At 43.6% G+C, this 10,356-nt stretch overlaps 1 long non-coding RNA gene and 1 other non-coding gene across 2 annotated transcripts; one reads left to right on the forward strand and one right to left on the reverse strand.

The window, feature by feature from the left end:
• Positions 1–3: 3 nt before the first annotated feature.
• On the reverse strand, positions 4–75 carry trnae-cuc. Its single transcript has one exon. It is a non-coding gene; the product is annotated as a tRNA-Glu (tRNA).
• Positions 76–1,732: 1,657 nt separating this feature from the next.
• Positions 1,733–8,619, forward strand: LOC124041577. The gene is made up of 2 exons (XR_006839967.1): positions 1,733–2,867; positions 7,764–8,619. It is a non-coding gene; the product is annotated as an uncharacterized LOC124041577 (long non-coding RNA).
• Positions 8,620–10,356: the final 1,737 nt, after the last annotated feature.

Genomic DNA, 10,356 nt, shown 5'->3' on the forward strand with positions numbered 1-10,356 from the left:
TAATTCCCTGACCGGGAATCGAACCCGGGCCGCGGCGGTGAGAGCGCCGAATCCTAACCACTAGACCACCAGGGAAACTATACTTGCAGCATCAACAAGTGACATAACATATATTACACGACGTACACATAATGTCCGAGAGCGAGCTAACTTAATAATATAAAAACTTAAAGTACTCACACTTGGCTTTTACGAGGGAAGAGGGGAGCACACGGTGAGCAAATCACTCTGCAGTAGCGGTGTGAGGGTAAAATCACTGGGGAAGCCAATCCATTAAAAAAAGCGTGTTGTGATTATTGCGTTGTTTGCTCTATAACCTGTTGGCTCATAGGCCAAGCCACCGTTATACATAGGCCTAAGGCCGAGACAATAAGAAGACACAGTGTCAGAATACATTCAACGCAACATCTGTCTGGTGAAGTCCACAAAGCATTTTTCATGTCACAAACAGTTACATGACCGACAGCATGGTCAAGCAAATTAATGTATCTGACATTTTCAACAGGGCACCGGGAAGCTCACAGTATTTCGGCAATAGTCCAAAGTAGCCCTGTAGTACTTCTGAGCGTCTGTACCTTTGCTCTACCGACTTTGTTAACATGAAGAAAAACAGTTAACATGTCCAGTAAAGTTTTTCATTGTCATTCACAGTTAACAAGGTGAAACACAATGAAAAAGACTTGCAACCAGAAATTGTTCAGTGAGTAAAAAGGCTGTTCCCTGACCGGGAATCGAACCCGGCCGCGGCGGTGAGAGCGCCGAATCCTAACCACTAGACCACCAGGGAAACTATAACATTATAGGAGAAAAGTTAAATAGAAAAGCTTCACCTGTCCTCGGAAATAGAGCAAACACTGTATTCATATCAAATAGGGTCATCATGTTAACTATGAATGAAAAAGCACGAGCGATATCCTATGCTCTTGCTTATGCTGGTGTGTCTGTTTGCGGTAGAAATGTCCTTTAGCAAGTAGCTAGAGATAACATAGGTAGCTAGAGTTTATACACTTAATTCTATTGTTCCATCTATTAATCTAATCTGCTCACTGTGATTAAAATGTATATAATTTATGCTTATTAAATGCAAACTTTCCCCTTGATTTTCACAGCAGACAGGGAGTCCAGCTTCAGAAAACTGCCAAATGGAATCCTTGTCTTAAAGGACAGTAAGGATTCCAGGAGTTACAGGACAAAAAACTACTAAAAGAGCATGGAGCAGGGCTGTGTCTCCAGACAAAGTGGTGGACTCAGCCAGGAGGGCTGTACTGTTCAGAGGTGGCAACCCAGCAAGCAGAGCACATTTGCCAGGTCAGCATAACATGCAGTTTGGCCTTTATAAGGAGCAGACCTTCAAGTGGGTGGTTGAAAGTGTGCTGGGCTGGGTATTTGGTGGCATCGATGCAGAAAGAATCTGCCTCTCAGCCAGCAAGTAGTGATTTAAAAAACCATGCTGCTAATAAAATGGCTTTCAAGAAACACATGGAGCTCTTCCCTGAAGGCTGGGAGGCTATCATGATTAAGTCCAACATCCAACCACTGTTATCGGTGTAAAATGGCACAGTGATGCCATCTGTTGGTAAATGTTAATTTACTGCAACTCTTGTGTTGTGATGTACTGAACAAGACTGGTTACTCGCATCAATGCCTCTGTCTCGTCATTTACCGTTCAAACAGCCACCTCCCACCACCGAGCCATACAAAGACCAGATGACCACTGGTCCCATTTCCCAGAGGTCCTCAACATCCTCACTCAGGTCATTGCTGGTTGGAAAACTACACCCCTCCCAGAATTTCGATAGGACAATAAGGAATGTGATTGAAAAGAAGACGGATAACATTACTAAAGAGATCGATGTTAAAGAGGTTCCCAACCAGCGGTTATAAAGTTCCACAACTTCACCCACAAGCAGACGCATATATCGGTTCTGACTGTAGTCAAGGTCCAAGGGTCTCATTCTTCAATGTCTATTCCACAGCGATTGTACGAAGACGCATGTCGTTTGATGAGGTGAAGGCTCGACTCAAGATAATGAATATGGACTACGCACTGATGTACCCGGCCACATTGAAGATTATGGTCAACGGATCGCTTAAAAAACTTTACACACCCGAAGAGGCTGCTGCGTTTATTGACTCTCTCGGGTAAATAACTTTCAGCTGCACCCCGCAGGATTAGATAACTTCTTTATTTGAATCTGATCATGAAGCAGTGATGTGCGTTCTCAAGTGCTCCTGTTCAGCAATATTCATATGTTTTATCATTTGTCTTGCTAAAGTAACTGCCACTATAGCTCAGACTAGGGTTGTCAACCGTCCTGTATTAGCCGGGATGTCCCTTATATTGGGTTAAATTGGTTTGTCCCGAAAGTGATCTCCCTTGTCCCGTGTTTTCATCCAATCACAGTAATAGCGTTAAACGCGCCAATTCCGGCCAAGTAATATCTGTTGTTCGGTGGTTTGGCATATCAAGGATATATGAATAAACCTGCAAAAAAGAAAAGACTGTGCAGCTACAACAAACAATGGGAAGCAAAAAAAAGAGGTGCGTTAAGGCTGTCAGTGGTGACTCGACGAAAGCTGTGAGTGAGCGAACTCGGCATGCATCCACATAAATGCACAAGGATATCTGCCTCCTACGGAAGGCGAACCGGTGTATTTCTCAGTTGCCAGGGATGCCTCAAACAAGGAAAATAGAAAAATGTTTCCAGTGTGCGTCAGATATTTCTCTATGTCTGATGGAGTGCAGTGAAAGTTACTTGATGTTTATGAAGACGGCGATGAAACTGCAAATGGCAAACATCAAGCTTTGATGAACTGTCTGGAAAAGCATGAACTGGATTTTAGACGCATCACAGCCTATGCAGCAGGTAATGCCAATGTCAACTTTGGAAAACACCTCTCCGTTTACCAGTTATTGAGCAGTGACAACAATCGCATTCTGAAAGCTAATGGCCCAGCTCACATAGCTCATAATGCCCTTTGCCTTTCCAATTGAATAAGAATATACACGGTCTATTCATTCCCATTACACCCACACCGCCGTGTCACCGTGCACTGTCACGCCACCTTTTGTTCCTTATTTGGTAGTGAGAAAGTTGGCAACCCTAGCTCAGACTGAGATGTGTGGGAATCTATGTTGGTGCCCAGGTTTGGTTTTAGGTGGAAGAGCCTCAATCTTATTTTATTGATTTTCATTTCCATATATATAAAGGATGGCTATGCGGAGGGAAGAATCTCCATTGGAGAGTTGAAATCCCCTGCATGTTAGCTAGTGGGGAAACCCCCTTCTGCATATTTACATGTTTCATTTTCAGGTTTAGTATAGTTCGGGTTCAGGGTTCATATGGCTTGTTTACGCTCGGTGAGATTAGAGGAGAGTTCAACACATGGGAAAAGGTACCATCCCATTTTTACAGTAGGATTCAGTCTGGATATTGGTTGGTCAAAGTGCAATAGCAGGTAACAGACTGCGTGAATGAACATTAGAGGGAGCCATTAATTATGTTTCCCCCCCACCTTTATTTAACCAGGTAGGCTAGTTGAGAACAAGTTCTCATTTACAACTGCGACCTGGCCAAGATAAAGCAAAGCAGTTCGACACATACAACAGAGTTACACATGGAATGAACAAACATACAATCACTTAAATGTAAATGTAAATGTATATACAGCATGTGCAAATGAGGGAGGATAAGAGAGGTAAGGTAATAAATAGGCCATAGTGGCGAAGTAATTACAATATAGCAATTAAACACTTGGAATGGTAGAATGTGCAGAAGATTAATGTGCAAGTAGAGATACTGGGGTGCAAAGGAGCAAGATAAATAAATAAATACAGTATGGGGATGAGGTAGATTGGATGGGCTATTTACAGACGAGCTATGTACAGGTACAGTGATCTGTGAGCTGCTCGGACAGCTGGTGCTTAAAGCTAGTGAGGGAGGTAAGAGTCTCCAGCTTTAGTGATTTTTGCAGTTCGTTCCAGTCATTGGCAGCAGAGAACTGGATGTCATAAGGTGAATGCACCAATTTGTAAGTCGCTCTGGATAAGAGCGTCTGCTAAATGACTTAAATGTAAATGTAAATGTAGAACTGGAAGGAGAGGTGTCCAAAGGAAGAATTGGCTTTGGGGGTGACAAGTGAGATATACCTGCTGGAGCGCGTGCTATGGATAGGTGCTGCTATGGTGACCAGTGAGCTGAGATAAGTCGGGGCTTTACCTAGCAGAGACTTGTAGATGACCTGGAGCCAGTGGGTTTGGCGACGAGTATGAAGCGAGGGCCAACCAACGAGAGCATACAGGTAGCAGTGGTGGGTAGTATATGAGGCTTTGGTGACAAAACTGATGGCACTGTGGGAGACTGCATCCAATTTGTTGAGTAGAGTGTTGGAGGCCATGTGTAACTCTGTGTTGTTGTTTGTGTCGCACTGCTTTGCGTTATCTTGGCCAGGTCACAGTTGTAAATGAGAACCTGTTCTCAACTATCCTACCTGGTTAAATAAAGGTGAAATAAAAAAATGGAATAAACAAACATACAGTCAATAACTCAATAGAAAAAAAGTCTATATTCAGTGTGTGCAAATGAGGTGAGGTAAGGAAATAAATAGGCCATAGTGGCGAAATTAATTAGAATTTAGCAATTTAAACACTGGAGTGATAAATGTGCAAGTCGAGATACTGGGGTGCAAAGTAGCAAAAATAAATAACAGTATGGGGATGAGGTAGTTGGATGGGCTATTTACAGATGGGCTATGTACAGGTGCAGTGATCTGTGAGCTGCTCTGACAGCTGGTGCTTAAAGACTTCTAGACTGGGGTGCAAAGGAGCAAAAATAAATAACAGTATGGGACTGAGGTAGTTGGATGGGCCAGTGGGTTTGGCAATGAAATTGAAGCGATGGCCATCCAATGAGAGCATACAGGTAGCAGTTGGAGGCCATGGAAGGAGAGTTGTATGGCATTGAAGCTCGTCTGGAGGTTAGTTAACACAGTGTCCAAAGAAGGGCCAGAGGTATACAGAATGATATCGTCTGCGTAGAGGTGGATCAGAGAATCACCAGCAGCAAGAGCGACATACAGAGAAAAGAGTTGGCCCGAGAATTGAACCCTATGGCACCCCCATAGACTAAATAATAAATAATAATATATGCCATTTAGCAGACGCTTTTATCCAAAGCGACTTACAGTCATGTGTGCATACATTCTACGTATGGGTGGTCCCGGGGATCTACAGAGGTCCGGACAACAGGCCCTCCGATTTGGCACACTGAACTCTGTCTTAGAAGTAGTTGATGATCCAGGCTAGGCAGTCATTTGAGACACCAAGGCTGTTGAGTCTACCGATAAGAATGTGGTGATTGACAGAGTTGAAAGCTTTGGCCAGGTCTATGTATACAGCTGCACAGTACTGTCTCTTATCGATGAAGGTTATGATATCGTTTTGGAACTTGAGTGTGGCTGAGGTGCACCCATGACCAGCTCGGAAACCAGATTGCATAGTGGAGACGGTACGGTGGGATTCGAAATGGTCTGTGATCTGTTTGTTAACTTGGCTTTCGAAGACCTTAGAAAGGCAGGGTACGATAGATATAGGTCTGTAGCAGTTTGGGTCTAGAGTGTCTCCCCCTTTGAAGAGGGGGATGACCGCGGCAGCTTTCCAATCTTTGGGGATCTCAGACGTTACGAAAGAGAGGTTGAACAGGCTAGTAATAGAGGTTGCAACAATTGTGGCAGATAAATTTAGGAAGAGATGGTCCAGATTTTCTAGCCCAGCTGATTTTTTAAGGGTCCAGATTTTGCAGCTCTTTCAGAACATCAGCTATCTGGATTTGGGTGAATGAGAAATGGGGGAGGCTTGGGCAAGTTGCTGTGGGCAGTGTAGGGCTGTTGGCCGGGGTTGGGGTAGCCAGGTGGAAAGCATGGCTAGCCAAGAAAAATGTTTCTTGAAATTCTCAATTGTTGTGGATTTATTGGTAGTGACAGTGTTTCCTAGCCTCAGTGCAGTGGGCAGCTGGGAGGAGGTGCTCTTATTCTCAATGGACTTTAGTGTCCCAGAACCTTTTGGAGTTTGTGCTGCAGGATGTAAGTTTATGTTTGAAAAAGTTAGCCTTTGCTTTCCTAACTGCCTGTGTATTGATTCCTAACTCCCCTGAAAGTTGCAAATCGCAGTGGCTATTCGATGCCAATGCAGAACGCCACAGGATGTTTTTGTGCTGGTCAAGGGCAGTCAGGTCTGGAGTGAACCACAGCTATATCTGTTCCTGGTTCTATTTTTTTTAATGGGGCATGCTTATGTAAGATTGTGAGGAAAGCACTTTTAAAGAATAACCAGACCTCATTGCGTCAGTAGAAGATGCCAATATCCTTCCAGGATACCCGGGCCAGAGTGTTTGACAGTGATAAGGGGTGGTTGTTTGACCGCAGACCCATTACGGACGCAAGCAATGGAAGCAGTGATCGCTGAGATCCTGGTTGAAGACAGCAGAGGTGTATTTGGGCGGCAGGTTGGTCAGGATGATTGGCCAGGATGATGTCTATGAGGGTGCCAGTGTTTACGGATTTGGGGTTGTATCTGGTAGGATCATTGATAATTTGTGTGAGATTGAGAGCATCGAGCTTAGATTGTAGGATGGCTGGAGTGTTAAGCATGTCCCAGTTTAGGTCACCTAACAGCACGAGCTCTGAAGATAGATGTGGGGCAGTCAATTCACATATGGTGTCCAGGGCACAGCTGGGGGCAGAAGGTGGTCAATAGCAAGTGGCAACGGAGAGAGTATTGTTTCTGGAAAGGTGGATTTTTAATTGTAGAACTCAAATTGTTTGGGCACAGAACTGGATAGTATGACGGATCTCTGCAGGCTTTCTCTGCAGTAGATTGCAACTTTCAGGGTTTTTGGTGGCCTTCCTAAGCCAGGATTCAGACACAACTAGGACGTCTAGGTTGGCAGAGTGTGCTAAAGCAATGAATAAAACAAATTTAGGGAGAAGGCTTCTAATGTTAACATGCATGAAACCGAGGCTTTTACGGTTACAGAAGTCAACAAATGAGAGCGCCTGGGGAATGGGAGTGGAGCTAGGCATTGCAGGGCCTGGATTAACCTCTACATCACCAGAGGAGGAGTAGGATAAGGGTACGGATAAAGGCTATAAGAACTGATCGTCTAGTACGTTCGGAACAGAGAGTAAAACGAGCAGGTTTCTGGGCCTGGTAGAATAGATTCAATGCATAATGTACAGACAAAGGTATGGTAGGATGTGAGTACATTGGAGGTAAACCTAGGCATTGAGTGACGATGAGAGAGGTATTGTCTCTAGAGTCATCAATTAAACCAGGTGAGGTCACCGCATGTGTGGGAGGTGGGACAAGAGGGTTAGCTAAGGCATATTGAGCAGGGCTGGAGGCTCTACAGTGAAAAAAGACAATAATCACTAACCAAAACAGCAATGGACAAGGCATATTGATATTAGGGAGAGGCATGCGTAGCCGAGTGATCATAGGGTCCAGTGAGTAGCTGGGCGGGCAGGAGACACTGCGATTCAGACAGCTAGCGGGCCCGGGGATAGCAGAAGGGCCTTAGGGGGACGTCGTGACGGAAGAAGTCTGTTGTAGCCCCCTCATGCAGTTACATCGGCAGACCAGTCGTGATGGATCAGCAGGGGTCCGTGTAGTAAAAGGGTCCAAGCCAATTGGCAAAATAGATATAGTATCCCAAAAAATTGGCAGATGGACCTCTTCAGCTAACAGTCTGGTATGCTCTTGACAGATAGCGGGCCGCGGCTAGGAGGCTAGCAGATGGTCATTCGGGGGACGTCGCGACGGAGGAGCCTTTTGGAAACCCACCTCGGGCGGATTATGTCTGTAGTCCAGTCATGATGGATCGGCGGGGCTCCGTATAGGCAAAAAAAGGGGTCCAGGCCAATTGGCAAAATAGGTATTGTAGCACAATGACTGGCTGATGGACCTCTTTAGCTAGCCGGGAGATGGGCCTAGCATAGGCTAGCTCCAGGCTAATTGGTGCTTTCTTCAGGACAGAGACATTAGCCAGAAGAAGCCAATCAGATAGCAGCTAGCTAGCTGGGATGATTCAGGTGAAGAGGTTCACAGCTTGCGGTAGGAATCCATGGATATGGAGAAAAACAAGTCTGATAAGCTCTGGGTTGAATCTGCGCTGTGCAGACTGGCAGGAGTTGTCCGGACTAAAGGTTAGCTGATGACCGCTAGCAGTGGCTAGCTGACTACTAGCTAGTAGAAGGTTAGCTGGTTAGCTTCTGTTGGGGGTTCCGGCTATAAAGTAAATAAAATAGCAGATCTATACCACGTTGGGTGAAGTGGGTTGCAGGAGAGTATTAGAAAAAGTAGAAAAATATTTTTTAATTGTATGCGAAGAAAAAAGATATATGAAGATATATACACGGGACACGACAAGACGAAGACAAAAGACTCCTGATTGCTACGCCATCTTGGATTGAAACAAGGAAGATGGAAGAAGGTACTGTCTTTTTTGAATAAAGAAAATATTGATATTGCTCTGTTGCAAGAAACTAATTTGGATGGTGTTGAAGGAATTTGAATTCCTCTGTTTTAATTCCCAATTAAAATTAAACTCTGTCAATTCATAAGAATTTGTAAGACCCTTATTTTATAGGAATGGACAGACGCCTGGTCTTAAAGTCAAGTAACAGCCTTTATTCAAGAGAATACTGAGTACACACACATTTTACCAAAGGTTATAAACTGATAATGACGTTAGCGTGTTCTAAATGTTCCATCTCTTCTTGACACTGGTAGAAAGGCTCTATAGCTCTCAAGCCTTCCCTCCTCGCCTAGAGCCAAGGTCAGTCAGTGTAGATCTGGCAGATAAGTAACACACTAGTATTCTGATTAGTCAGTCCTGATTGAAATGTATACATAATTAGTCATCATTGATAAAAATTCCCTTAACAGATGGTAAGGAGCATCTGAAATTGCAACAAGGGGGGTTTGGTCAAGTGTTTTTCTCATCCTTTACATTCAGAAGTAGAGGTGTAGCAATTCCTGGGAAAAAGAACCTACCACTTAAAGTGTCAAATTGTATGAAAGATACATTTGGTTGTTTTGTTATAATTAATGGTACTTTACACAGGCAGAACATTTCCATAATGAATATTTACTTTCCCCCCTGCCCACCCTCCTTGATTTCCTCACTAAAGTATTTCTAGACATTTCAGAATTAAACTCAGACATTGCAGTAGTTGCAGGAGATTTTAATTGTTTTTTGAACCCCCTTATTGACAAGTTTCCCAGCGGTATAGCTTCGCTCTCTCCTCAAACTAGGTCACTTAAAGCTATTTGTGATAATCTGGGGTATGCTGATGTTTGGAGAACCTTTCATCCCTTCAACAGAGAGTTAACTTTTTTTTTCTCTGCACCTCATGGATGTCAGACTAGAATAGATACATTTTTTTATGCCCAGGATGTCTTTGCAGTCTGTTTTATCCGCTAGGATAGGAAGCATAGTCATATCAGATCATGCGGAGGTCATCTTGGACATAAAACTCAATGGGGCATCCAATCTGTCAAGACCTTGGAGGTTGAATACAACCATTCTTAAAGACCATACATTTACATCATATTTTTATTACAGAGTTTAAACGATTTTTCTCTAACTCTCAACAGAACCCCTCGCTTCTTTGGGAAACCTGTAAAGCGTACGCCTGGGGTCCGATTATATCATACACAGCCACTGAGGGGGGAAAAGCGTGAAAAGCAAAAACATTAGAGGGTGAATTAGGTACTAAAGAGAAGGACTACATTAAAACTCCCACTCCTGCCTTATTAAAGGAAATATCAGTCCTTAGATCAACGTTGGAGTCACTCCTAACACAGGACGCTGAAAAGAAGATGAGATTTGTCAGGCAAGAGCTATATGAACATGGTGATAAACCAGGAAAGTACTTGGCATACCTAGCTAAAAAGAGAGCTGACTCACAGTCAAATGCTAAAATTACTGAGTCTGATGGCAATCATTTATATGAAAAATAAATTGATAAATGAACAGAGGTCTCTCCTTAATGCACCTATTACTGATAATAGGTGCATTAAAGCTTTCTAAAGTTCTGGCCACAAGATTAGAGGACTCACTGCCACTAATTGTGAAAGGAGACCAAACTGGCTTCATTAAGGGCCGTAAGTCATGTAACAATGTCAGGCAGCTTCTTAATGTTATTCAAGCCTACGAACAAAGTGCTATGGATGGTCTTGCGCTCTTCCTAGATGCTGAGAAAGCATTTGACCGTGTGGAGTGGTCTTACCTATTATTTGCTCTAACTAAATTTGGTCTAGGGGACAACTTTATAAAATAGGTTACATTTTCTCAG

This window comes from Oncorhynchus gorbuscha, linkage group LG08 (assembly GCF_021184085.1).
Source record: "Oncorhynchus gorbuscha isolate QuinsamMale2020 ecotype Even-year linkage group LG08, OgorEven_v1.0, whole genome shotgun sequence".
Classification (NCBI taxonomy): domain Eukaryota; kingdom Metazoa; phylum Chordata; class Actinopteri; order Salmoniformes; family Salmonidae; genus Oncorhynchus; species Oncorhynchus gorbuscha.